Source organism: Phyllobates terribilis, unplaced genomic scaffold, assembly GCF_046119375.1.
Source record: "Phyllobates terribilis strain yellow unplaced genomic scaffold, ASM4611937v1 Scaffold_639__1_contigs__length_902095, whole genome shotgun sequence".
NCBI classification, from domain to species: Eukaryota; Metazoa; Chordata; class Amphibia; order Anura; family Dendrobatidae; genus Phyllobates; species Phyllobates terribilis.
Genome location: NW_027363399.1, coordinates 482,522 through 509,254, shown reverse-complemented (window position 1 = coordinate 509,254; position 26,733 = coordinate 482,522). Strand labels below are relative to the sequence as shown.

Below are 26,733 nucleotides of genomic sequence, written 5' to 3'. Positions count from 1 at the left end.
GTCTGTGGCATTCTGTTAAACTGTTGCTTATGGCGGTCTCTGTGAGCTTCTCAGCGACATTCAGCCAGCCAGGTATCCTGCCTGCAGTAGATGGAATGTGGCAATGGAACGCTGGCTGCGCGTGTCATAATAGGCTCTGAGCCTTTATATACCTGTGCACAGCAGCAGCCACCTTCAGTCTGCTGCTGGACAGCCAGCAGCAGCAGCAGCAGGAGAGGTATGTAATCAGGAGCCCTCCTGCTAAGGGTAGACAGCTGCTCGTTCCACCCCACCCCCCGCCTTAATTGGTTCTCCTCCCTTCCAACGGTGTTGAGGCGGGTGGGAACAGCAGGGGGTGAAGGTGCTGTGTTTAAAGAGGTGGAGTTATGCAGATCTAAAATGCGTGGATTGCAGCAGCAGCAAGCCGAAAAGTGCAGGCATGTAAGGGATCTAGAGGTTGACAACATGTCTTCTTAACGGGAGTCCAGGAGCTCATCTCCACAAATGGACTTTTCAGGATCCTTGGGTGGCTCCGTAGTTTGAAACCAATTCTGGTTATCGCTTCTCGGCCTTTTGGCTCAGATCTGTAATGGGTCTAGTCATTTGGCTGTCTGTGCGTTAACTCTTGGCCCTGTGGCATCGCCATTTTATGGCTTAAGCCACTTGCTGCTATAAGGAGTTGGCCAGTAGACACGACTAGCGATAATGGGACGCATTCGATACGCTGGGCCCGGTGAGGCTCGAGTGAAGTTTGGAATCCAGATTGATGTGGAAGAAGGCAAAGAAGGAATCTTTACCCTCAGCTTCGTGGTGAAGGAGATTTTGTTTGGACTCCTTGAAGTGAAGAAGGAAGAAATCTTGTGCCTCCAGCAATTCAAAAGCAAGTATAATCTTGTATTTACTTCTATGGCTGTTTGCAACAATTTCTATGATTGTTTGAAAAAGAATCTGGACAATCAATATTTGGATGGGCTGACTTTTGTCATCTTGTATTGCTCCAAAGAGGTACCTCTGACTGTTTTCATGTACAACCCACATGTGGACTTGGCTTTGATTTATGCCTTTCTAAATAGGCACTGCTATATTACCAAGGTGGCAGTAAAAGTCATGAATGAGGAGGAACTATGGACCGGTAAATATCGTTTCATGGTCAAGTTCCGGGAAAGTCCTGATGAACCAGGGGGTATACATTATCCTCCATCAAATTTTTCCATTGGGAGTGAGCGGGGTTACCTGTTCTTCCCCAATGCGCCCAGGTTTTGTCGTCATTGTAGGAGGTATGGCCATACTCAGGAAGCATGCGACATCAGACAGATTATTTGCAGGAAGTGCAATGAGGTGGGTCATTCTTCCAATAATTGCAAAAATGAAATAGTCTGTAACCTCTGCGGAGAGAAGGGGCATGCCTTCAGAGACTGTATATTCCATCCTGGTTCATATGCGGGGGCAGCGGGAAGGGGAAGGAGAAGAAATGAATCTCCTGCACCCACAGCTACAACTCCGACTGCTCCAACTCCGACTGCTCCGATATCTACTCTGGCTTTCCTGGATGAGGAGGAGGCTCGGGTTGCTTTTCCAGAACTGGTTCGTGTGAATGTAAGAGGAAATATGGAGCTGGCACCTGAGCCACCGGTGCAGAGGGCCGCGTCTGTGGCTTCAGATGTCAGTGAGTCTGAGACGATAACTGATGATCGTATAGGCATGGAAGTGGCCCCGGTGGAGGATCTGGAGGCTGAAATTCCAGACATGATGGTTACATTGCAGGGGGAAGAGGAGTCTGATCTGACCAGAACACCGCATGTGGCCTGGAGCGATGTCGTTTCTGACCTTGAGGAGGAGGGAGGTCAGGGGGACTTTGACCCCCAGCGGCGGGATTATAGTTCAGATGAAGATGGAGGCGCTTCAGTGAAGAAAAAGAAGAAAACTGAGCCATCCTTTTCCCCTTTAAGTGACTGCAGTGTGAGTCCAGCCCGGGTGTACCCTACTGCATCCGATCCCCAAGATGTGTCTTTTTTGGGGGAAGGCACAAACTACGATATCTGCACGTCCAGCGTCCTACCCCCAGAAGGGTTAGGATGATGTACAGGTGGGCATGTTGTCGTGACCTGCCACATCAAATTAATAGATGGGTGCCCAAGTTGCTCTCAGCATCTTGTCGCTAAATGTTAGGCTGATTAAATCTGAGTCGAGAAGAGTGGCAATTTTGGACTACTTGAGCAACTTGGATGCGGACGTATACTGTGTCCAGGAGTGTGGGATCTCCGATCCCTTAAGTGAAAATGCATGGCCTTTAGGTCAAAGTGTGTGGTCTGGTTCTGTATGTAATAAAAATTGTGGGGTAGGTGTTTTGGTGAAGGGTTATAGTGTTAAGATAGAAAGTTACATGGTGGTGGAGGCGGGGAGGTGTGTAATATGTGAGTTAAATTGTAGGGGGTGGAGGGTTAGGGTGGTAAATATGTATGCACCAATAGATAAAGGGGAGAGGCTGGAAATTTTTGAGAAATTATGTTTTTTTTTATCTGGCAAAATGCCAATAATTTTTGTTGGAGATTTCAATTGTGTGACGGAGGGGGATAAGATGGATGTTACAGGTAAAAGACTCAAGAGTCTTGTGGCGGATTTTTCCTTACAGGATGCTGCGGAAGTTTTTTTAGGTAATCCACCTCCTGCGACCTATAAGGCCGACAGGGGAGGCATAGAGTCTAGAATAGACCGTATCTTCTTTTCTTCACAAAATGTTATTTGTAGGAATTTCCAGCAGGAAGATGTTCCCTTCTCTGACCATGTGTGTTTGAGGGCACGTCTAGAAGGTAAGATTTCCTTTGTATATGGTGGTGGCGTGTGGAAACTTAATGTGCGTTTGCTGGAAGATAATAGGATCATGCGTGATTTTAGGCGAATGTATGTTAGGTGGAGGGATAAAAAAAGTGATTTCAGGAATGTGCTTGAGTGGTGGGACTGGATGAAGAGTGAGATTGGTTTTTTCTTTAGAAAAAGGGGCAGGAGGAAAGCAGCAATGAATAGAGCAAAATTTAATGATTTAAGCTCTAGACTGGAGTGGCTGAGGATGTTAAGGATGATTGGAGTGGATGTGGATGTTTTGATGTGTCAAGTGAAAGAAGAGATTAAGAAATATATTGAGGGTAAAGGGAAAGAAATTATTTACCGTTCTAAGATTGAACATTTGGAGAAAAATGAGAAATGCACAAGGTTTTTTTTCAAAAAAGTTTTTGGGAAGAAAGTAGATATGGATGAGGTGGTGAATGGTGATGGGGTGTGTGTGAGTGGGAAGGATGTGATGCAGGAGGTGGTGTTGTTTTATAAGGAGTTGTATGGGGAAAAATGGGTTGATGATAGGATGTTGACTGATGCTTTGGGGTGTTTAGAAGGTTGTTTGGGTGAGGATGAACGTGAAATATTGGATGATGTAATTGTGTTGGATGAAGTTAAAAAAGTGGTGATGTCTGCGAGTAAGAATAAAACACCTGGGAAGGATGGACTGCCCGTGGAGTTATATGTTAAGGAATGGGACACGATGGGAAATGACTTATTGGAGGTGTGCCAGTATATGTTCACGGAGAATATGTTGAGTGAATCTATGAGAGATGGGGTGGTGGTTTTGGTTCATAAGAAAGGTGATAAAAAGGATTTGGGGAATTGGAGGCCAATCACCCTTTTGAATGCAGACTATAAGGTGTTTAGTAAATTGTTGGCTAGCCGGATGCGGGAAGTGATTGGCGGTGTGGTGGATGAAGATCAAGTGTGTGCAGTGCCTGGGAGAAGTATGACTGAAAATTTGGTGTTGTTGCGTGATGTGATTGGGGATTGTATGAGTCGTAAGCAGAAATGTTTGTTGTTTTCGGTTGATTTTGAAAAAGCTTTTGACCGTGTGTCACATAGCTTTATGTTTAAGGTTTTGTCTAAGATGGGTTATTCCAGGAATTTTGTAAACTGTGTTAGGAGTTTGTATTGTAATGTTTCAAGTGAATTTTTGGTGAATGGGTGGTTGAGTGAGAAAGTGAGAATTAAATCAGGAGTGCGTCAGGGGTGCCCTATGTCCCCTTTTTTGTTTATTAGTGTGATTGAAGTGTTGATGTGTATGGTTAGGAAGGATAAGGTTATGAGAGGTGTGATGATTCCTGGGAGTAATGGAAAGGATGTGAGAATTCTAGGTTACATGGATGATGTAGTGATTGTGAGTGGGAATATGGCTGCGATGAGTAGGGCAAGGTTGATATTAAGTTTGTTTTGTAGTGTCTCAGCTTTTAAGGTCAATTGGACTAAGAGTTCCTTTAAATGTTTTGGTGAGAGGAATGTACGGATGGATGGTGTGAGGTGTGAGGATGGTGCAATAAAGGTGCTTGGGATTAAGTTTAATGATGATTTGAAAGGAAATGAGAGTTGGGAAGATTGTGGGGTGAGAGTGGTGCGCAAGTTGAATTTTTGGCGAATGAGAGAATTAACTCTGACTGGGAAAGTTCTGATTATTAAGGCGGTTATTTTGCCTATTTTGTTGTTTGTTGCGAATGTATATCCTGCTGCTTTTAAGAAAATTAGGAAAACTGAGAAATTCATCTTTAATTTTCTTTGGGGAAGTCGCATGGAGAAATTGAAACGGGAATATGTCTATAAGTTATGTGTAAATGGTGGTTTGGATTTTCCAAATATTGATTTCTTTTTAGGGATTAGTTACGTGAAAATGGTGGTGGTGGTTCTAGGGAAAAGTAATAAGTGTGCTTATATGATGAAGTATTCGGCTGGATGGATGCTTTATGGCTTAAAGTGGGTCAAAAGGGATGCTAGAGTGCCTGTTGCTTTTAAGTGTCCTGTATGGTATGGTTGTGTTGAGAAATTTGTAAGGAAGTATGATTTGTTGTCCGTTAACATGAGTGATTTTAGGCAAAAGAAGAAAGTCATTAGGATGGTGCGTGAGCGTGAGGTGGTATGTAATATCAATGGGTTGAGAGGGGAGGAAGTAACCGAGATGTGGAGAAAATTAAGTATAGATGGTGTGACTAACAGACAGAGAGATATCGCTTGGATGATATTGCATGACATTTTGCCTGTTAGAGATGTGCAAAAGAAGAGGGATTTAGTTAAATCTGAGGTATGCCCGAGGGATGGATGTGGTTTGAGAGAGCATGTTAGACATATGGTATGGGATTGTGATTTTGCATATGATGTATGGAAGGGTATAGGGGGACTTTGCAAGGAATTGGTGGGTGTAAAGTATGTTAATTGGAAACTTGCTATGTTTGGGATGGGTGCATGTAGTAGAATTAAGGATAGGATTTTATGGTTGTTGGTGGTGTGTGTAATTGAAAGTTTGTGGGATGCGAGGAATTTGTTAGTTTTTAAAAGGAAGAAAATGTCAGTTAATGAATGTTTGAGATTGATTCTGTCACGTATGTATGTAATATACCTCTGGGATCAGGAACGTGGAAGTATTATAGATGCTGAAGGGATCTGGAAGTTTAAAAAGTGGAGGTTTTTGGTAAAGTTTAATTAGTAGTGTATAATGTACCTGATGATAAGGTTTGGTTTTATTTTTGATTATATACCAAGTGTGATGAAAGGCTAAGTGTCAATGAAAGGCTTTTGTAAGTCGATTTGATGGAGCTTATGCTCCGGCCTATCTGATTTGGTTAAAAAAAAAAAAGAAAAAAAAAAAAAAAAAAAATCTGTTCTTATCAGTTTAATATCTGATACGTCCCCTATCTGGGGACCATATATTAAATGGATTTTTAGAACAGGGAGATGGAAAAAGAGCTTGCTCTGTCCACTCCATGCATTGACCTGGTATTGCAGTATCTCCAGGACCGGTGCACCCCTTCTTTAATGCAGTTTCTAAAATCAGAAAGAATTGAATTCAATGTTTTTTGTTCATTTTGCTTGTTTGTCGGATTTTGGGATGGACTCTTTGGCTTTGCTTTTCTTCTCCTCATTGGACTTTTCATGTTCAAAGTTGCAGAAGCCAGATTACAAGCTCATTTTGGTTCAACTTCAGCAACTGTGCATTGCATTGCCATGTAATGTGATGCAATGCTATCTTTCTAGCTCTCCCTTTTTACTTCCTTTTGGATAAACAGACATATTAGGCAAGCATTTTGGAGCTTTCACCTAAATAACTACAGGTGGTGAGATAAGCTGCACAATATAATTGACCTTTCAGTATATTGTTGCACACACACCATCTATTTAGCAAATGCCCTTGTTATCAACAGCAGCCTTTTAAACTCACCTGAGCTAACAGGTATGTGCGCTGGTTACTCTGCTGCGCTTAAAATTTCTTTTTTGGTTTGCTACAATGCCTTTTCTGAAACGTTGTCTCCCTCTGCTGGAACACTGACTTCTTTCATTTAATGCCTGCAGACTATAAAAGAGAACCCAACCCAAAAAGTTTGGTTGATTAGTCTGTGGCATTCTGTTAAACTGTTGCTTATGGCGGTCTCTGTGAGCTTCTCAGCGACATTCAGCCAGCCAGGTATCCTGCCTGCAGTAGATGGAATGTGGCAATGGAACGCTGGCTGCGCGTGTCATAATAGGCTCTGAGCCTTTATATACCTGTGCACAGCAGCAGCCACCTTCAGTCTGCTGCTGGACAGCCAGCAGCAGCAGCAGCAGGAGAGGTATGTAATCAGGAGCCCTCCTGCTAAGGGTAGACAGCTGCTCGTTCCACCCCACCCCCCGCCTTAATTGGTTCTCCTCCCTTCCAACGGTGTTGAGGCGGGTGGGAACAGCAGGGGGTGAAGGTGCTGTGTTTAAAGAGGTGGAGTTATGCAGATCTAAAACGCGTGGATTGCAGCAGCAGCAAGCCGAAAAGTGCAGGCATGTAAGGGATCTAGAGGTTGACAACATGTCTTCTTAACGGGAGTCCAGGAGCTCATCTCCACAAATGGACTTTTCAGGATCCTTGGGTGGCTCCGTAGTTTGAAACCAATTCTGGTTATCGCTTCTCGGCCTTTTGGCTAAGATCAAGTGTAGTATCTGTTCTTATCAGTTTAATATCTGATACGTCCCCTATCTGGGGACCATATATTAAATGGATTTTTAGAACAGGGAGATGGAAAAAGAGCTTGCTCTGTCCACTCCACGCATTGACCTGGTATTGCAGTATCTCCAGGACCGGTGCACCCCTTCTTTAATGCAGTTTCTAAAATCAGAAAGAATTGAATTCAATGTTTTTTGTTCATTTTGCTTGTTTGTCGGATTTTGGGATGGACTCTTTGGCTTTGCTTTTCTTCTCCTCATTGGATTTTTCATGTTCAAAGTTGCAGAAGCCAGATTACAAGCTCATTTTGGTTCAACTTCAGCAACTGTGCATTGCATTGCCATGTAATGTGATGCAATGCTATCTTTCTAGCTCTCCCTTTTTACTTCCTTTTGGATAAACAGACATATTAGGCAAGCATTTTGGAGCTTTCACCTAAATAACTACAGGTGGTGAGATAAGCTGCACAATATAATTGACCTTTCAGTATATTGTTGCACACACACCATCTATTTAGCAAATGCACTTGTTATCAACAGCAGCCTTTTAAACTCACCTGAGCTAACAGGTATGTGCGCTGGTTACTCTGCTGCGCTTAAAATTTCTTTTTTGGTTTGCTACAATGCCTTTTCTGAAACGTTGTCTCCCTCTGCTGGAACACTGACTTCTTTCATTTAATGCCTGCAGACTATAAAAGAGAACCCAACCCAAAAAGTTTGGTTGATTAGTCTGTGGCATTCTGTTAAACTGTTGCTTATGGCGGTCTCTGTGAGCTTCTCAGCGACATTCAGCCAGCCAGGTATCCTGCCTGCAGTAGATGGAATGTGGCAATGGAACGCTGGCTGCGCGTGTCATAATAGGCTCTGAGCCTTTATATACCTGTGCACAGCAGCAGCCACCTTCAGTCTGCTGCTGGACAGCCAGCAGCAGCAGCAGCAGCAGGAGAGGTATGTAATCAGGAGCCCTCCTGCTAAGGGTAGACAGCTGCTCGTTCCACCCCACCCCCCGCCTTAATTGGTTCTCCTCCCTTCCAACGGTGTTGAGGCGGGTGGGAACAGCAGGGGGTGAAGGTGCTGTGTTTAAAGAGGTGGAGTTATGCAGATCTAAAACGCGTGGATTGCAGCAGCAGCAAGCCGAAAAGTGCAGGCATGTAAGGGATCTAGAGGTTGACAACATGTCTTCTTAACGGGAGTCCAGGAGCTCATCTCCACAAATGGACTTTTCAGGATCCTTGGGTGGCTCCGTAGTTTGAAACCAATTCTGGTTATCGCTTCTCGGCCTTTTGGCTAAGATCAAGTGTAGTATCTGTTCTTATCAGTTTAATATCTGATCTGTCCCCTATCTGGGGACCATATATTAAATGGATTTTTAGAACAGGGAGATGGAAAAAGAGCTTGCTCTGTCCACTCCACGCATTGACCTGGTATTGCAGTATCTCCAGGACCGGTGCACCCCTTCTTTAATGCAGTTTCTAAAATCAGAAAGAATTGAATTCAATGTTTTTTGTTCATTTTGCTTGTTTGTCGGATTTTGGGATGGACTCTTTGGCTTTGCTTTTCTTCTCCTCATTGGATTTTTCATGTTCAAAGTTGCAGAAGCCAGATTACAAGCTCATTTTGGTTCAACTTCAGCAACTGTGCATTGCATTGCCATGTAATGTGATGCAATGCTATCTTTCTAGCTCTCCCTTTTTACTTCCTTTTGGATAAACAGACATATTAGGCAAGCATTTTGGAGCTTTCACCTAAATAACTACAGGTGGTGAGATAAGCTGCACAATATAATTGACCTTTCAGTATATTGTTGCACACACACCATCTATTTAGCAAATGCCCTTGTTATCAACAGCAGCCTTTTAAACTCACCTGAGCTAACAGGTATGTGCGCTGGTTACTCTGCTGCGCTTAAAATTTCTTTTTTGGTTTGCTACAATGCCTTTTCTGAAACGTTGTCTCCCTCTGCTGGAACACTGACTTCTTTCATTTAATGCCTGCAGACTATAAAAGAGAACCCAACCCAAAAAGTTTGGTTGATTAGTCTGTGGCATTCTGTTAAACTGTTGCTTATGGCGGTCTCTGTGAGCTTCTCAGCGACATTCAGCCAGCCAGGTATCCTGCCTGCAGTAGATGGAATGTGGCAATGGAACGCTGGCTGCGCGTGTCATAATAGGCTCTGAGCCTTTATATACCTGTGCACAGCAGCAGCCACCTTCAGTCTGCTGCTGGACAGCCAGCAGCAGCAGCAGCAGCAGGAGAGGTATGTAATCAGGAGCCCTCCTGCTAAGGGTAGACAGCTGCTCGTTCCACCCCACCCCCCGCCTTAATTGGTTCTCCTCCCTTCCAACGGTGTTGAGGCGGGTGGGAACAGCAGGGGGTGAAGGTGCTGTGTTTAAAGAGGTGGAGTTATGCAGATCTAAAACGCGTGGATTGCAGCAGCAGCAAGCCGAAAAGTGCAGGCATGTAAGGGATCTAGAGGTTGACAACATGTCTTCTTAACGGGAGTCCAGGAGCTCATCTCCACAAATGGACTTTTCAGGATCCTTGGGTGGCTCCGTAGTTTGAAACCAATTCTGGTTATCGCTTCTCGGCCTTTTGGCTAAGATCAAGTGTAGTATCTGTTCTTATCAGTTTAATATCTGATCTGTCCCCTATCTGGGGACCATATATTAAATGGATTTTTAGAACAGGGAGATGGAAAAAGAGCTTGCTCTGTCCACTCCACGCATTGACCTGGTATTGCAGTATCTCCAGGACCGGTGCACCCCTTCTTTAATGCAGTTTCTAAAATCAGAAAGAATTGAATTCAATGTTTTTTGTTCATTTTGCTTGTTTGTCGGATTTTGGGATGGACTCTTTGGCTTTGCTTTTCTTCTCCTCATTGGATTTTTCATGTTCAAAGTTGCAGAAGCCAGATTACAAGCTCATTTTGGTTCAACTTCAGCAACTGTGCATTGCATTGCCATGTAATGTGATGCAATGCTATCTTTCTAGCTCTCCCTTTTTACTTCCTTTTGGATAAACAGACATATTAGGCAAGCATTTTGGAGCTTTCACCTAAATAACTACAGGTGGTGAGATAAGCTGCACAATATAATTGACCTTTCAGTATATTGTTGCACACACACCATCTATTTAGCAAATGCCCTTGTTATCAACAGCAGCCTTTTAAACTCACCTGAGCTAACAGGTATGTGCGCTGGTTACTCTGCTGCGCTTAAAATTTCTTTTTTGGTTTGCTACAATGCCTTTTCTGAAACGTTGTCTCCCTCTGCTGGAACACTGACTTCTTTCATTTAATGCCTGCAGACTATAAAAGAGAACCCAACCCAAAAAGTTTGGTTGATTAGTCTGTGGCATTCTGTTAAACTGTTGCTTATGGCGGTCTCTGTGAGCTTCTCAGCGACATTCAGCCAGCCAGGTATCCTGCCTGCAGTAGATGGAATGTGGCAATGGAACGCTGGCTGCGCGTGTCATAATAGGCTCTGAGCCTTTATATACCTGTGCACAGCAGCAGCCACCTTCAGTCTGCTGCTGGACAGCCAGCAGCAGCAGCAGCAGGAGAGGTATGTAATCAGGAGCCCTCCTGCTAAGGGTAGACAGCTGCTCGTTCCACCCACCCCCCGCCTTAATTGGTTCTCCTCCCTTCCAACGGTGTTGAGGCGGGTGGGAACAGCAGGGGGTGAAGGTGCTGTGTTTAAAGAGGTGGAGTTATGCAGATCTAAAACGCGTGGATTGCAGCAGCAGCAAGCCGAAAAGTGCAGGCATGTAAGGGATCTAGAGGTTGACAACATGTCTTCTTAACGGGAGTCCAGGAGCTCATCTCCACAAATGGACTTTTCAGGATCCTTGGGTGGCTCCGTAGTTTGAAACCAATTCTGGTTATCGCTTCTCGGCCTTTTGGCTAAGATCAAGTGTAGTATCTGTTCTTATCAGTTTAATATCTGATACGTCCCCTATCTGGGGACCATATATTAAATGGATTTTTAGAACAGGGAGATGGAAAAAGAGCTTGCTCTGTCCACTCCACGCATTGACCTGGTATTGCAGTATCTCCAGGACCGGTGCACCCCTTCTTTAATGCAGTTTCTAAAATCAGAAAGAATTGAATTCAATGTTTTTTGTTCATTTTGCTTGTTTGTCGGATTTTGGGATGGACTCTTTGGCTTTGCTTTTCTTCTCCTCATTGGATTTTTCATGTTCAAAGTTGCAGAAGCCAGATTACAAGCTCATTTTGGTTCAACTTCAGCAACTGTGCATTGCATTGCCATGTAATGTGATGCAATGCTATCTTTCTAGCTCTCCCTTTTTACTTCCTTTTGGATAAACAGACATATTAGGCAAGCATTTTGGAGCTTTCACCTAAATAACTACAGGTGGTGAGATAAGCTGCACAATATAATTGACCTTTCAGTATATTGTTGCACACACACCATCTATTTAGCAAATGCCCTTGTTATCAACAGCAGCCTTTTAAACTCACCTGAGCTAACAGGTATGTGCGCTGGTTACTCTGCTGCGCTTAAAATTTCTTTTTTGGTTTGCTACAATGCCTTTTCTGAAACGTTGTCTCCCTCTGCTGGAACACTGACTTCTTTCATTTAATGCCTGCAGACTATAAAAGAGAACCCAACCCAAAAAGTTTGGTTGATTAGTCTGTGGCATTCTGTTAAACTGTTGCTTATGGCGGTCTCTGTGAGCTTCTCAGCGACATTCAGCCAGCCAGGTATCCTGCCTGCAGTAGATGGAATGTGGCAATGGAACGCTGGCTGCGCGTGTCATAATAGGCTCTGAGCCTTTATATACCTGTGCACAGCAGCAGCCACCTTCAGTCTGCTGCTGGACAGCCAGCAGCAGCAGCAGCAGGAGAGGTATGTAATCAGGAGCCCTCCTGCTAAGGGTAGACAGCTGCTCGTTCCACCCCACCCCCCGCCTTAATTGGTTCTCCTCCCTTCCAACGGTGTTGAGGCGGGTGGGAACAGCAGGGGGTGAAGGTGCTGTGTTTAAAGAGGTGGAGTTATGCAGATCTAAAACGCGTGGATTGCAGCAGCAGCAAGCCGAAAAGTGCAGGCATGTAAGGGATCTAGAGGTTGACAACATGTCTTCTTAACGGGAGTCCAGGAGCTCATCTCCACAAATGGACTTTTCAGGATCCTTGGGTGGCTCCGTAGTTTGAAACCAATTCTGGTTATCGCTTCTCGGCCTTTTGGCTAAGATCAAGTGTAGTATCTGTTCTTATCAGTTTAATATCTGATACGTCCCCTATCTGGGGACCATATATTAAATGGATTTTTAGAACAGGGAGATGGAAAAAGAGCTTGCTCTGTCCACTCCACGCATTGACCTGGTATTGCAGTATCTCCAGGACCGGTGCACCCCTTCTTTAATGCAGTTTCTAAAATCAGAAAGAATTGAATTCAATGTTTTTTGTTCATTTTGCTTGTTTGTCGGATTTTGGGATGGACTCTTTGGCTTTGCTTTTCTTCTCCTCATTGGATTTTTCATGTTCAAAGTTGCAGAAGCCAGATTACAAGCTCATTTTGGTTCAACTTCAGCAACTGTGCATTGCATTGCCATGTAATGTGATGCAATGCTATCTTTCTAGCTCTCCCTTTTTACTTCCTTTTGGATAAACAGACATATTAGGCAAGCATTTTGGAGCTTTCACCTAAATAACTACAGGTGGTGAGATAAGCTGCACAATATAATTGACCTTTCAGTATATTGTTGCACACACACCATCTATTTAGCAAATGCCCTTGTTATCAACAGCAGCCTTTTAAACTCACCTGAGCTAACAGGTATGTGCGCTGGTTACTCTGCTGCGCTTAAAATTTCTTTTTTGGTTTGCTACAATGCCTTTTCTGAAACGTTGTCTCCCTCTGCTGGAACACTGACTTCTTTCATTTAATGCCTGCAGACTATAAAAGAGAACCCAACCCAAAAAGTTTGGTTGATTAGTCTGTGGCATTCTGTTAAACTGTTGCTTATGGCGGTCTCTGTGAGCTTCTCAGCGACATTCAGCCAGCCAGGTATCCTGCCTGCAGTAGATGGAATGTGGCAATGGAACGCTGGCTGCGCGTGTCATAATAGGCTCTGAGCCTTTATATACCTGTGCACAGCAGCAGCCACCTTCAGTCTGCTGCTGGACAGCCAGCAGCAGCAGCAGCAGGAGAGGTATGTAATCAGGAGCCCTCCTGCTAAGGGTAGACAGCTGCTCGTTCCACCCCACCCCCCGCCTTAATTGGTTCTCCTCCCTTCCAACGGTGTTGAGGCGGGTGGGAACAGCAGGGGGTGAAGGTGCTGTGTTTAAAGAGGTGGAGTTATGCAGATCTAAAACGCGTGGATTGCAGCAGCAGCAAGCCGAAAAGTGCAGGCATGTAAGGGATCTAGAGGTTGACAACATGTCTTCTTAACGGGAGTCCAGGAGCTCATCTCCACAAATGAACTTTTCAGGATCCTTGGGTGGCTCCGTAGTTTGAAACCAATTCTGGTTATCGCTTCTCGGCCTTTTGGCTAAGATCAAGTGTAGTATCTGTTCTTATCAGTTTAATATCTGATACGTCCCCTATCTGGGGACCATATATTAAATGGATTTTTAGAACAGGGAGATGGAAAAAGAGCTTGCTCTGTCCACTCCACGCATTGACCTGGTATTGCAGTATCTCCAGGACCGGTGCACCCCTTCTTTAATGCAGTTTCTAAAATCAGAAAGAATTGAATTCAATGTTTTTTGTTCATTTTGCTTGTTTGTCGGATTTTGGGATGGACTCTTTGGCTTTGCTTTTCTTCTCCTCATTGGATTTTTCATGTTCAAAGTTGCAGAAGCCAGATTACAAGCTCATTTTGGTACAACTTCAGCAACTGTGCATTGCATTGCCATGTAATGTGATGCAATGCTATCTTTCTAGCTCTCCCTTTTTACTTCCTTTTGGATAAACAGACATATTAGGCAAGCATTTTGGAGCTTTCACCTAAATAACTACAGGTGGTGAGATAAGCTGCACAATATAATTGACCTTTCAGTATATTGTTGCACACACACCATCTATTTAGCAAATGCCCTTGTTATCAACAGCAGCCTTTTAAACTCACCTGAGCTAACAGGTATGTGCGCTGGTTACTCTGCTGCGCTTAAAATTTCTTTTTTGGTTTGCTACAATGCCTTTTCTGAAACGTTGTCTCCCTCTGCTGGAACACTGACTTCTTTCATTTAATGCCTGCAGACTATAAAAGAGAACCCAACCCAAAAAGTTTGGTTGATTAGTCTGTGGCATTCTGTTAAACTGTTGCTTATGGCGGTCTCTGTGAGCTTCTCAGCGACATTCAGCCAGCCAGGTATCCTGCCTGCAGTAGATGGAATGTGGCAATGGAACGCTGGCTGCGCGTGTCATAATAGGCTCTGAGCCTTTATATACCTGTGCACAGCAGCAGCCACCTTCAGTCTGCTGCTGGACAGCCAGCAGCAGCAGCAGCAGGAGAGGTATGTAATCAGGAGCCCTCCTGCTAAGGGTAGACAGCTGCTCGTTCCACCCCACCCCCCGCCTTAATTGGTTCTCCTCCCTTCCAACGGTGTTGAGGCGGGTGGGAACAGCAGGGGGTGAAGGTGCTGTGTTTAAAGAGGTGGAGTTATGCAGATCTAAAACGCGTGGATTGCAGCAGCAGCAAGCCGAAAAGTGCAGGCATGTAAGGGATCTAGAGGTTGACAACATGTCTTCTTAACGGGAGTCCAGGAGCTCATCTCCACAAATGGACTTTTCAGGATCCTTGGGTGGCTCCGTAGTTTGAAACCAATTCTGGTTATCGCTTCTCGGCCTTTTGGCTAAGATCAAGTGTAGTATCTGTTCTTATCAGTTTAATATCTGATACGTCCCCTATCTGGGGACCATATATTAAATGGATTTTTAGAACAGGGAGATGGAAAAAGAGCTTGCTCTGTCCACTCCACGCATTGACCTGGTATTGCAGTATCTCCAGGACCGGTGCACCCCTTCTTTAATGCAGTTTCTAAAATCAGAAAGAATTGAATTCAATGTTTTTTGTTCATTTTGCTTGTTTGTCGGATTTTGGGATGGACTCTTTGGCTTTGCTTTTCTTCTCCTCATTGGATTTTTCATGTTCAAAGTTGCAGAAGCCAGATTACAAGCTCATTTTGGTTCAACTTCAGCAACTGTGCATTGCATTGCCATGTAATGTGATGCAATGCTATCTTTCTAGCTCTCCCTTTTTACTTCCTTTTGGATAAACAGACATATTAGGCAAGCATTTTGGAGCTTTCACCTAAATAACTACAGGTGGTGAGATAAGCTGCACAATATAATTGACCTTTCAGTATATTGTTGCACACACACCATCTATTTAGCAAATGCCCTTGTTATCAACAGCAGCCTTTTAAACTCACCTGAGCTAACAGGTATGTGCGCTGGTTACTCTGCTGCGCTTAAAATTTCTTTTTTGGTTTGCTACAATGCCTTTTCTGAAACGTTGTCTCCCTCTGCTGGAACACTGACTTCTTTCATTTAATGCCTGCAGACTATAAAAGAGAACCCAACCCAAAAAGTTTGGTTGATTAGTCTGTGGCATTCTGTTAAACTGTTGCTTATGGCGGTCTCTGTGAGCTTCTCAGCGACATTCAGCCAGCCAGGTATCCTGCCTGCAGTAGATGGAATGTGGCAATGGAACGCTGGCTGCGCGTGTCATAATAGGCTCTGAGCCTTTATATACCTGTGCACAGCAGCAGCCACCTTCAGTCTGCTGCTGGACAGCCAGCAGCAGCAGCAGCAGGAGAGGTATGTAATCAGGAGCCCTCCTGCTAAGGGTAGACAGCTGCTCGTTCCACCCCACCCCCCGCCTTAATTGGTTCTCCTCCCTTCCAACGGTGTTGAGGCGGGTGGGAACAGCAGGGGGTGAAGGTGCTGTGTTTAAAGAGGTGGAGTTATGCAGATCTAAAACGCGTGGATTGCAGCAGCAGCAAGCCGAAAAGTGCAGGCATGTAAGGGATCTAGAGGTTGACAACATGTCTTCTTAACGGGAGTCCAGGAGCTCATCTCCACAAATGGACTTTTCAGGATCCTTGGGTGGCTCCGTAGTTTGAAACCAATTCTGGTTATCGCTTCTCGGCCTTTTGGCTAAGATCAAGTGTAGTATCTGTTCTTATCAGTTTAATATCTGATACGTCCCCTATCTGGGGACCATATATTAAATGGATTTTTAGAACAGGGAGATGGAAAAAGAGCTTGCTCTGTCCACTCCACGCATTGACCTGGTATTGCAGTATCTCCAGGACCGGTGCACCCCTTCTTTAATGCAGTTTCTAAAATCAGAAAGAATTGAATTCAATGTTTTTTGTTCATTTTGCTTGTTTGTCGGATTTTGGGATGGACTCTTTGGCTTTGCTTTTCTTCTCCTCATTGGATTTTTCATGTTCAAAGTTGCAGAAGCCAGATTACAAGCTCATTTTGGTTCAACTTCAGCAACTGTGCATTGCATTGCCATGTAATGTGATGCAATGCTATCTTTCTAGCTCTCCCTTTTTACTTCCTTTTGGATAAACAGACATATTAGGCAAGCATTTTGGAGCTTTCACCTAAATAACTACAGGTGGTGAGATAAGCTGCACAATATAATTGACCTTTCAGTATATTGTTGCACACACACCATCTATTTAGCAAATGCCCTTGTTATCAACAGCAGCCTTTTAAACTCACCTGAGCTAACAGGTATGTGCGCTGGTTACTCTGCTGCGCTTAAAATTTCTTTTTTGGTTTGCTACAATGCCTTTTCTGAAACGTTGTCTCCCTCTGCTGGAACACTGACTTCTTTCATTTAATGCCTGCAGACTATAAAAGAGAACCCAACCCAAAAAGTTTGGTTGATTAGTCTGTGGCATTCTGTTAAACTGTTGCTTATGGCGGTCTCTGTGAGCTTCTCAGCGACATTCAGCCAGCCAGGTATCCTGCCTGCAGTAGATGGAATGTGGCAATGGAACGCTGGCTGCGCGTGTCATAATAGGCTCTGAGCCTTTATATACCTGTGCACAGCAGCAGCCACCTTCAGTCTGCTGCTGGACAGCCAGCAGCAGCAGCAGCAGGAGAGGTATGTAATCAGGAGCCCTCCTGCTAAGGGTAGACAGCTGCTCGTTCCACCCCACCCCCCGCCTTAATTGGTTCTCCTCCCTTCCAACGGTGTTGAGGCGGGTGGGAACAGCAGGGGGTGAAGGTGCTGTGTTTAAAGAGGTGGAGTTATGCAGATCTAAAACGCGTGGATTGCAGCAGCAGCAAGCCGAAAAGTGCAGGCATGTAAGGGATCTAGAGGTTGACAACATGTCTTCTTAACGGGAGTCCAGGAGCTCATCTCCACAAATGGACTTTTCAGGATCCTTGGGTGGCTCCGTAGTTTGAAACCAATTCTGGTTATCGCTTCTCGGCCTTTTGGCTAAGATCAAGTGTAGTATCTGTTCTTATCAGTTTAATATCTGATACGTCCCCTATCTGGGGACCATATATTAAATGGATTTTTAGAACAGGGAGATGGAAAAAGAGCTTGCTCTGTCCACTCCACGCATTGACCTGGTATTGCAGTATCTCCAGGACCGGTGCACCCCTTCTTTAATGCAGTTTCTAAAATCAGAAAGAATTGAATTCAATGTTTTTTGTTCATTTTGCTTGTTTGTCGGATTTTGGGATTGACTCTTTGGCTTTGCTTTTCTTCTCCTCATTGGATTTTTCATGTTCAAAGTTGCAGAAGCCAGATTACAAGCTCATTTTGGTTCAACTTCAGCAACTGTGCATTGCATTGCCATGTAATGTGATGCAATGCTATCTTTCTAGCTCTCCCTTTTTACTTCCTTTTGGATAAACAGACATATTAGGCAAGCATTTTGGAGCTTTCACCTAAATAACTACAGGTGGTGAGATAAGCTGCACAATATAATTGACCTTTCAGTATATTGTTGCACACACACCATCTATTTAGCAAATGCCCTTGTTATCAACAGCAGCCTTTTAAACTCACCTGAGCTAACAGGTATGTGCGCTGGTTACTCTGCTGCGCTTAAAATTTCTTTTTTGGTTTGCTACAATGCCTTTTCTGAAACGTTGTCTCCCTCTGCTGGAACACTGACTTCTTTCATTTAATGCCTGCAGACTATAAAAGAGAACCCAACCCAAAAAGTTTGGTTGATTAGTCTGTGGCATTCTGTTAAACTGTTGCTTATGGCGGTCTCTGTGAGCTTCTCAGCGACATTCAGCCAGCCAGGTATCCTGCCTGCAGTAGATGGAATGTGGCAATGGAACGCTGGCTGCGCGTGTCATAATAGGCTCTGAGCCTTTATATACCTGTGCACAGCAGCAGCCACCTTCAGTCTGCTGCTGGACAGCCAGCAGCAGCAGCAGCAGGAGAGGTATGTAATCAGGAGCCCTCCTGCTAAGGGTAGACAGCTGCTCGTTCCACCCCACCCCCCGCCTTAATTGGTTCTCCTCCCTTCCAACGGTGTTGAGGCGGGTGGGAACAGCAGGGGGTGAAGGTGCTGTGTTTAAAGAGGTGGAGTTATGCAGATCTAAAACGCGTGGATTGCAGCAGCAGCAAGCCGAAAAGTGCAGGCATGTAAGGGATCTAGAGGTTGACAACATGTCTTCTTAACGGGAGTCCAGGAGCTCATCTCCACAAATGGACTTTTCAGGATCCTTGGGTGGCTCCGTAGTTTGAAACCAATTCTGGTTATCGCTTCTCGGCCTTTTGGCTAAGATCAAGTGTAGTATCTGTTCTTATCAGTTTAATATCTGATACGTCCCCTATCTGGGGACCATATATTAAATGGATTTTTAGAACAGGGAGATGGAAAAAGAGCTTGCTCTGTCCACTCCACGCATTGACCTGGTATTGCAGTATCTCCAGGACCGGTGCACCCCTTCTTTAATGCAGTTTCTAAAATCAGAAAGAATTGAATTCAATGTTTTTTGTTCATTTTGCTTGTTTGTCGGATTTTGGGATGGACTCTTTGGCTTTGCTTTTCTTCTCCTCATTGGATTTTTCATGTTCAAAGTTGCAGAAGCCAGATTACAAGCTCATTTTGGTTCAACTTCAGCAACTGTGCATTGCATTGCCATGTAATGTGATGCAATGCTATCTTTCTAGCTCTCCCTTTTTACTTCCTTTTGGATAAACAGACATATTAGGCAAGCATTTTGGAGCTTTCACCTAAATAACTACAGGTGGTGAGATAAGCTGCACAATATAATTGACCTTTCAGTATATTGTTGCACACACACCATCTATTTAGCAAATGCCCTTGTTATCAACAGCAGCCTTTTAAACTCACCTGAGCTAACAGGTATGTGCGCTGGTTACTCTGCTGCGCTTAAAATTTCTTTTTTGGTTTGCTACAATGCCTTTTCTGAAACGTTGTCTCCCTCTGCTGGAACACTGACTTCTTTCATTTAATGCCTGCAGACTATAAAAGAGAACCCAACCCAAAAAGTTTGGTTGATTAGTCTGTGGCATTCTGTTAAACTGTTGCTTATGGCGGTCTCTGTGAGCTTCTCAGCGACATTCAGCCAGCCAGGTATCCTGCCTGCAGTAGATGGAATGTGGCAATGGAACGCTGGCTGCGCGTGTCATAATAGGCTCTGAGCCTTTATATACCTGTGCACAGCAGCAGCCACCTTCAGTCTGCTGCTGGACAGCCAGCAGCAGCAGCAGCAGGAGAGGTATGTAATCAGGAGCCCTCCTGCTAAGGGTAGACAGCTGCTCGTTCCACCCCACCCCCCGCCTTAATTGGTTCTCCTCCCTTCCAACGGTGTTGAGGCGGGTGGGAACAGCAGGGGGTGAAGGTGCTGTGTTTAAAGAGGTGGAGTTATGCAGATCTAAAACGCGTGGATTGCAGCAGCAGCAAGCCGAAAAGTGCAGGCATGTAAGGGATCTAGAGGTTGACAACATGTCTTCTTAACGGGAGTCCAGGAGCTCATCTCCACAAATGAACTTTTCAGGATCCTTGGGTGGCTCCGTAGTTTGAAACCAATTCTGGTTATCGCTTCTCGGCCTTTTGGCTCAGACCTAGTGTTTGGACAAGAGGTTCCTTGTGTACTAGCCCTCGGCCTTCCAGCATCGCCACTTCGGTGGCTTAAGCTGGATGCTGCTATAGGGGGAGAGTGAGGAGGAAACGAGAAGGCGATTCCTGAAGCGACCATGGGTGTCAAGCTTCGTTTTGCTGGGACCGGGGATCCCCGGGTCAAGAATGCTTTCCGTATCGACGTCTCTGAGGAGAAGAAGGACCATTTCTCGTTGTCATACCTGGTCAACGCCATTTTCTATGAAATCCTGAAGATCCAGAAGTCGGAGATCATCTGTTTGCAGGAGTTCAGAAGGGAGCATAGGTACGTCTTGGTGCTTTCTTCTATGGCGGCTTGCCAAAACCTTTTCAAAACTCTTCAAGTCCTTTCAGAGCACCCTCAGCTGGATGGACTTATCTTCACTGTACTCTACTCTAAGGGGGATATCCCGGTGGTAATATTCATGCACAACCCCTTTATCTCCCGGGATGATATCACTGCATTCCTGAGAAGACACTGCATTTTTGTGCAATTCTCCCATAAAATCTTAAATGGAGAAGGGCTGTGGACTGGGAAGTATAAATACTTTGTGAGGTTTGGGATAGACCCTCATGGTCCTGGAGGTATTCACTATCCTCCCCTGAACTTTACAATTGGAAGAGACTCTGGATATCTGTTTTTTCCCGAGGCGCCATTGTTCTGCAGGAGATGCAACATGTTCGGGCATATCCAGGATTTCTGCAAGCAATTGCCAAACTGTAGAAAGTGCAACAAGTACGGTCATCTGGCGAAGGATTGTTCCAACCCGGTGGTATGTGATGCCTGCGGGGAGGAAGGACATGTGATTCGGGATTGTAAGGCTAAAGTCAAGCCTAGGTCCTTCTCCGAAGTGACCAAAGGTAAGCCTACTGTCCCTGCTGTTACCCCACAGGTGACTACTGCAGAGATCAATGCTGAGACGGAGCCCCCTGAGGTTGAAGATCTGGTGGGTGAGGCCCAGAACCTGTTGGACCCTCCGGCCCCTGCTGGGCCAGGTATGGAGATCTCCGAGTTGGATGTGGACCTCCCTCATCAGTCCGAAATATGTGGTGAGGGTGACATGGATGTGTCTCTAGCTCGAACCCCTGCATTGTCCTGGGGTGCTACAGACGAAGAGGTGGCCAGGGATGGTGGCCAAGGAGACTTTACTTCTGGGAGGTCTTTTGATGATGATGATACTCCTGAACTGGCCAATAAAAAACCCAGACGAGAGTACTCACCTGCCAGCGGAGGGTGCGACAGTCCTGCAAGTGACCGCATTTACCCGCAGGATGTCTTCTCCCCTGATGCTCCTTACCTTGGCATCCCTGAGAGCATCAACACCTTTGGGGTGCTTTCCCAGTCTGATGATAATGGATGAGTATGGTGTGATCAACATTGAGTCATGTATTTCTTTTCATTAATTAATGTCTTGCCAATCTGGTTGGGATGTAGTGTCCCTAAATGTAAGGCAGATCAGATCTAAAATCAGAAGAACAACTGTTCTGGACTACCTGAAACATTTAGGTGCTGATGTTTTTTGCCTTCAGGAGTGTGGGATTCAGGATGCTCCTTGTGACAAAGACTGGCCTTACGGACAGCATATCTGGTCAGGGTCTAATCATAATAAAAATGATGGGGTGGGGATATTAGTTGGGAATAAAGAAATCTCTATTGATAGTTATATTGTGGTGGAGGTGGGCCGATGTTTAATTGCATTTTTGAGTTATAGAGGGTGGCGGGTCAGAATTATTAATTTATATTGCCCTACAGGGAAGGAAGAGCGGCTTGCTCTTCTTGAAAAATTAAGTTTTTTTCTTCCAGGGAAATCTCCCACTATTTTTGTTGGGGACGTTAATTGTGTCACAGAAGGAAAGTGTGACATAACAGGAAAGAAATTGTCCCATTTAATTTGTGATTTTTCCTTTTTAGATGCAGCAGTTGTTGTTCTTGGCATGCCACCACCGCCGACATACCATGCTGACCGTGGAGAGATTCATTCCAGAATTGATTTAATGTTATTTTCTAAAAATATGGTATGTTTGGATTTTTCTCAACAAAAGGTACCTTTTTCGGACCATGAATGTTTGAGAGGCGTGTTTTGTGCGAATGGTGACCAAGTGTATGGCGGTGGGGTATGGAAGTTGAATGCAAGGCTGTTAGAGGATGATGAGGTGATGAATGAGTTTAATGTAAAGTATGAAAGATGGAGAATGCGTAAGAAGGATTTTGTGTGTGTTCTTGACTGGTGGGACTGGGTGAAAGTGCAATTTAAAACTTTCTTCAAAAAGTGGGGCTATAGAAAAGCTGCCAGATATAGGAATAGGTTTAATGACCTTAATAGACGGATTGACTGGTTGAGAAAGTGTGTTGCAAGTGGTTTGGAGATGTCTGATCAACTTACTGAGGCTAAGAATGAATTGAAGCGTGTGTTGGATGAGAAAGGAAAGGAAATTATATATCGTACTAAAATTGAGCACCTGGAGAAAAATGAGAAGTGTACGAGGTTCTTTTTTAAAAAAATGAATGGTAGGAAGACTGATATGAATGAAGTTGTGAATGAAAGTGGAACCAACTGTATGGGTGAGGATGTGCTGAAAGAAGTGAATAGGTTTTATAGCAAGTTGTATGATGAGAAATGGATTGACTCTGGGCTTGTGTCATATGTTCTGAATGGTGTGGAGAAAAAACTTGATTCTGAGGAGCGTGATCTATTGTGTGAGGATGTAGTTCTGGATGAAGTGAAGAATGTGGTGTGGAGTGCTAAAAAGAGTAAGACTCCTGGGAAAGATGGTATACCTGTAGAGTTGTATGTGAAAGCATGGGAAGTTTTGGGAACAGATTTGACTGAGGTATGTAAGTATATGTGGGTGAATGGTAGGTTGTGTGAATCAATGAAAGAAGGAGTGGTTGTGCTTGTGTATAAAAAGGGTGAGAGGAAACGTTTGGAAAACTGGAGACCAATAACACTGCTGAATTCGGATTATAAGGTCTACAGTAAGTTACTGGCAAATCGTATGCGTGAAGTGATTGGTAGTGTTGTGGAGGAGGACCAAGTATGTGCAGTGCCTGGAAGAAGTATGAGTGATAACTTGTTATTGTTGAGAGATATGATTGGGGATTGCAAGGATAGAAAGCAGAAATGTATGACTTTAGCTATTGATTTTGAGAAGGCGTTTGACAGGGTTTCGCATGTGTTTTTGTTTAAAGTACTGGAAAGAATGGGGTTTCCTAGAGAATTTGTGAATTGTGTAAAATCATTGTATGATTGTGTGTCAAGTGAGTTCTTGGTTAATGGGTGGCTGTGTGACAAAGTGAAGATTAGGTCAGGAGTAAGGCAGGGGTGTCCTATGTCCCCCGTCTTATTTGTATGTGTAATAGAACCATTGTTATGTTTGATTAGACGGGATAAAATGATGAGAGGTTTGTTGGTGCCTGGTAGTGGTGGTAAGCATGTGAAAGTGTTAGGTTATATGGATGATGTTGTGGTTGTGAGTGAAAGTATGGCTTCTTTGAGTAGAATTAAATTGCTTTTGGATTTTTTTGTTGGTGCGTCTGGTTTTAGGGTAAATTGGAATAAATGTAGTTTTAAATGTTTTGGAGATAGTAGTATTCGTATGGATGGTGTAAAGTGTGAAGAGGGTGCAATCAAGATTTTGGGCGTATTATTTAATGATAACTTAAAAGGGAATGAAAGTTGGGAAGAGTGTGGTATGCGGGTTGAACGTAAATTGAATTTTTGGCGAATGAGAGAATTGACTCTGCGTGGTAAGGTGTTAATTATCAAAGCAGTGATTCTCCCTATCCTGCTTTATGTGGCGACTGTTTTTCCTTCTCCTTACAGGAAAATTAAGAGAATAGAGAAGTTGGTATTCACATTCCTGTGGTGTAGTAAGATGGAGAAGTTGAAGCGGGAGAGCCTTTTTAAGGCTTGTCAGCATGGTGGGCTGGCCTTTCCCAATATTGAAGTTTTTTTAGGCCTTAATTATATTAAGACTGTGGTTATTTTGCTGGGTAAAGGCAATAAAGGTGCTTTTATGGCTAATTATTCTGCTGGATGGATGTTGTATGGGTTATGCTGGAGGAAGAGAGATGCGAGTGTGCCTGTGGCCTTTAAGTGTCCTGTTTGGTATGAGGTGATTGAGAAATTTGTGAGAAAGCATGATTTGTTGAGTGTGGGAATGAATGATTTTAGAATGACCAAGAATGTGGTGAAAAGAATGAGTGCAAATGAGGTAGAGTGTAATATTGTTGGGCTGAGAGGGAATGAGGTTTCAGATGCATGGAAGAAGTTAGATACGTATGGGATGTCAAACAAACAGAAGGATGTTGTGTGGATGACTTTACATAATATTTTACCTGTGAGAGAAGTGCAGAAGAAAAGAGAGTTGATAAGAACAGATGTGTGTCCGAGAGTGGGATGTGGTGGTTGTGAGACTGTGAGGCATGTTATGTGGGATTGTGAGTACGCGTACAGTGTGTGGAAGTGTGTAGGTGGATTGTGTAAGGGTTTAGCAGAAGTGAATTTTGTGGATTGGCGTGTGGCGATGTTTGGAATTGGTGCGTGTAGTCGGTCTAAAGATAGAATTTTATGGTTGATAATGGCTTGTGTGATGGAGAGTTTGTGGGATGCAAGGAACCTTGGACTTTTCAAGAGGAAATCTTTATCAGTGAATGAATGTGTTAGACTTATTCTTTCAAGACTATACCTGATATATAAGTTGGACAGCAGAGGCGGTGGTGGCACAGATGCCGAAGGGATTTGGAAATTTAAAAAGTGGCATTACCTTATCAAATACCAGTGATTTTTTTCTTTGTGATTCCTTGAAGTTTCTGCATTTGTGTTACATAAAGGATGTTCCCTTGTGATTATATTTCGTCTTATACTACTGCTGAATAAATAGAACCATGATGATGAGAAGTTTTAAGTAGCAAATTTTGGAGAAATTCATACTGTTTGCTAAAAAGCTAAACTGAATGGTTTAAAAAAAAAAAAAAAAAAAAAAAAAAAAAAAATCTGTTCTTATCAGTTTAATATCTGATACGTCCCCTATCTGGGGACCATATATTAAATGGATTTTTAGAACAGGGAGATGGAAAAAGAGCTTGCTCTGTCCACTCCACGCATTGACCTGGTATTGCAGTATCTCCAGGACCGGTGCACCCCTTCTTTAATGCAGTTTCTAAAATCAGAAAGAATTGAATTCAATGTTTTTTGTTCATTTTGCTTGTTTGTCGGATTTTGGGATGGACTCTTTGGCTTTGCTTTTCTTCTCCTCATTGGATTTTTCATGTTCAAAGTTGCAGAAGCCAGATTACAAGCTCATTTTGGTTCAACTTCAGCAACTGTGCATTGCATTGCCATGTAATGTGATGCAATGCTATCTTTCTAGCTCTCCCTTTTTACTTCCTTTTGGATAAACAGACATATTAGGCAAGCATTTTGGAGCTTTCACCTAAATAACTACAGGTGGTGAGATAAGCTGCACAATATAATTGACCTTTCAGTATATTGTTGCACACACACCATCTATTTAGCAAATGCCCTTGTTATCAACAGCAGCCTTTTAAACTCACCTGAGCTAACAGGTATGTGCGCTGGTTACTCTGCTGCGCTTAAAATTTCTTTTTTGGTTTGCTACAATGCCTTTTCTGAAACGTTGTCTCCTTCTGCTGGAACACTGACTTCTTTCATTTAATGCCTGCAGACTATAAAAGAGAACCCAACCCAAAAAGTTTGGTTGATTAGTCTGTGGCATTCTGTTAAACTGTTGCTTATGGCGGTCTCTGTGAGCTTCTCAGCGACATTCAGCCAGCCAGGTATACTGCCTGCAGTAGATGGAATGTGGCAATGGAACGCTGGCTGCGCGTGTCATAATAGGCTCTGAGCCTTTATATACCTGTGGACAGCAGCAGCCACCTTCAGTCTGCTGCTGGACAGCCAGCAGCAGCAGCAGCAGGAGAGGTATGTAATCAGGAGCCCTCCTGCTAAGGGTAGACAGCTGCTCGTTCCACCCCACCCCCCGCCTTAATTGGTTCTCCTCCCTTCCAACGGTGTTGAGGCGGGTGGGAACAGCAGGGGGTGAAGGTGCTGTGTTTAAAGAGGTGGAGTTATGCAGATCTAAAACGCGTGGATTGCAGCAGCAGCAAGCCGAAAAGTGCAGGCATGTAAGGGATCTAGAGGTTGACAACATGTCTTCTTAACGGGAGTCCAGGAGCTCATCTCCACAAATGGACTTTTCAGGATCCTTGGGTGGCTCCGTAGTTTGAAACCAATTCTGGTTATCGCTTCTCGGCCTTTTGGCTAAGATCAAGTGTAGTATCTGTTCTTATCAGTTTAATATCTGATACGTCCCCTATCTGGGGACCATATATTAAATGGATTTTTAGAACAGGGAGATGGAAAAAGAGCTTGCTCTGTCCACTCCACGCATTGACCTGGTATTGCAGTATCTCCAGGACCGGTGCACCCCTTCTTTAATGCAGTTTCTAAAATCAGAAAGAATTGAATTCAATGTTTTTTGTTCATTTTGCTTGTTTGTCGGATTTTGGGATGGACTCTTTGGCTTTGCTTTTCTTCTCCTCATTGGATTTTTCATGTTCAAAGTTGCAGAAGCCAGATTACAAGCTCATTTTGGTTCAACTTCAGCAACTGTGCATTGCATTGCCATGTAATGTGATGCAATGCTATCTTTCTAGC

The 26,733-nt window shown here is 44.0% G+C and overlaps 13 non-coding genes across 13 annotated transcripts; all 13 read left to right on the top strand.

Annotated features, from left to right (window-relative positions):
• The first annotated feature begins 5,613 nt into the window (after positions 1-5,613).
• Positions 5,614-5,812, top strand: LOC141234766 (U2 spliceosomal RNA). The gene has a single exon (XR_012300664.1). It is a non-coding gene; the product is annotated as a U2 spliceosomal RNA (small nuclear RNA).
• A 1,115-nt stretch (positions 5,813-6,927) lies between these two features.
• LOC141234690 (U2 spliceosomal RNA) lies at positions 6,928-7,118 on the top strand. Its single transcript, XR_012300596.1, has one exon. It is a non-coding gene; the product is annotated as a U2 spliceosomal RNA (small nuclear RNA).
• Positions 7,119-8,236: 1,118 nt separating this feature from the next.
• On the top strand, positions 8,237-8,427 carry LOC141234741 (U2 spliceosomal RNA). The gene has a single exon (XR_012300644.1). It is a non-coding gene; the product is annotated as a U2 spliceosomal RNA (small nuclear RNA).
• A 1,118-nt stretch (positions 8,428-9,545) lies between these two features.
• On the top strand, positions 9,546-9,736 carry LOC141234740 (U2 spliceosomal RNA). Its single transcript, XR_012300643.1, has one exon. It is a non-coding gene; the product is annotated as a U2 spliceosomal RNA (small nuclear RNA).
• A 1,114-nt stretch (positions 9,737-10,850) lies between these two features.
• Positions 10,851-11,041, top strand: LOC141234689 (U2 spliceosomal RNA). The gene has a single exon (XR_012300595.1). It is a non-coding gene; the product is annotated as a U2 spliceosomal RNA (small nuclear RNA).
• Positions 11,042-12,156: 1,115 nt separating this feature from the next.
• LOC141234687 (U2 spliceosomal RNA) lies at positions 12,157-12,347 on the top strand. The gene has a single exon (XR_012300593.1). It is a non-coding gene; the product is annotated as a U2 spliceosomal RNA (small nuclear RNA).
• A 1,115-nt stretch (positions 12,348-13,462) lies between these two features.
• On the top strand, positions 13,463-13,653 carry LOC141234686 (U2 spliceosomal RNA). The gene has a single exon (XR_012300592.1). It is a non-coding gene; the product is annotated as a U2 spliceosomal RNA (small nuclear RNA).
• Positions 13,654-14,768: 1,115 nt separating this feature from the next.
• LOC141234685 (U2 spliceosomal RNA) lies at positions 14,769-14,959 on the top strand. Its single transcript, XR_012300591.1, has one exon. It is a non-coding gene; the product is annotated as a U2 spliceosomal RNA (small nuclear RNA).
• A 1,115-nt stretch (positions 14,960-16,074) lies between these two features.
• Positions 16,075-16,265, top strand: LOC141234684 (U2 spliceosomal RNA). Its single transcript, XR_012300590.1, has one exon. It is a non-coding gene; the product is annotated as a U2 spliceosomal RNA (small nuclear RNA).
• Positions 16,266-17,380: 1,115 nt separating this feature from the next.
• On the top strand, positions 17,381-17,571 carry LOC141234683 (U2 spliceosomal RNA). Its single transcript, XR_012300589.1, has one exon. It is a non-coding gene; the product is annotated as a U2 spliceosomal RNA (small nuclear RNA).
• Positions 17,572-18,686: 1,115 nt separating this feature from the next.
• On the top strand, positions 18,687-18,877 carry LOC141234682 (U2 spliceosomal RNA). The gene has a single exon (XR_012300588.1). It is a non-coding gene; the product is annotated as a U2 spliceosomal RNA (small nuclear RNA).
• Positions 18,878-25,010: 6,133 nt separating this feature from the next.
• LOC141234765 (U2 spliceosomal RNA) lies at positions 25,011-25,202 on the top strand. The gene has a single exon (XR_012300663.1). It is a non-coding gene; the product is annotated as a U2 spliceosomal RNA (small nuclear RNA).
• Positions 25,203-26,317: 1,115 nt separating this feature from the next.
• LOC141234680 (U2 spliceosomal RNA) lies at positions 26,318-26,508 on the top strand. The gene has a single exon (XR_012300587.1). It is a non-coding gene; the product is annotated as a U2 spliceosomal RNA (small nuclear RNA).
• Positions 26,509-26,733: the final 225 nt, after the last annotated feature.